Source organism: Sprattus sprattus (genome assembly GCF_963457725.1).
Source record: "Sprattus sprattus genome assembly, chromosome: 13".
NCBI lineage: Eukaryota > Metazoa > Chordata > Actinopteri > Clupeiformes > Clupeidae > Sprattus > Sprattus sprattus.
Genome location: NC_137911.1, coordinates 13,642,308 through 13,643,240, shown reverse-complemented (window position 1 = coordinate 13,643,240; position 933 = coordinate 13,642,308).

Genomic DNA, 933 nt, shown 5'->3' with positions numbered 1-933 from the left:
AAACTCACACTCAGGCTGCATATAAAGACTAAAAAATCCAAAACAAATTAGGCAGAATAATTAACACAAACAACACAATAAAAAGATAGTAATTTTAAAAGACTTGGCTTTCCTGTGGTTTGAGAACTTCCCCCGTGTCTGAGCTGCGGCGCTGGTCTAGCCCTTGTGAAAACTACAATTGGGGGAACCCCGCCAGTCCAGCACGTGCAGCAGGAGGGAGTCTCACACAAACTGAGAAGCGCCCGGCGCACCCCTCATTCCCCACATTGACTTACCCAGCCCCAGACCCCCCTCAGGAACCTTGCCCTACAGCCCAGCTATCTATCTTTACTGTCTGCAGCCTTAAGTGGCATTTAAACGGTACCAACCCCCAGCAATGGAAGCTCTGCTAGGCTCACTGCTCCCCAGATGCCAGCCCCCGTGTTCAACTCTCTCCCTCTTAACATTTTACAGACCGTCCCCCTAGTCCTCTTCAGGCACAGGTGCAGCCACTCATACTAATTACTGTCTGTTGCAACTACTCTCCATCCCCATCACCAAGCCATAAGATACTTCCAAAACATTTTGCGGAAATTTTGGTTCTAGCATGTAAAAGCAATAGATTTTATTTGTCTTTTAACATTAAAAATAAAAACCTGAAATATAGTACATGCTTAAGTATTCAAACCCCTGTGCTTTTGAGTTTGAGATGAAGGTAGATGCCAGATGATTTGCAAATGATTCAGATGTGCCACTTATTTGACCATACCCAGTCTTAATTAGGTACTACCTATGAGTGGCTAAAGTAGAGATCTCCTTCTGGATATAAAAAGCACTCTGTCTAAGGGTCATCAGCCAGGTTGTGACATTTCAGAGAAAATGAAGACTAAAGAGACGATGGGATTCAAATATGTGAGGAAAAGACTGAAGAAGACTCAAGAAGTCTGTCCCCGA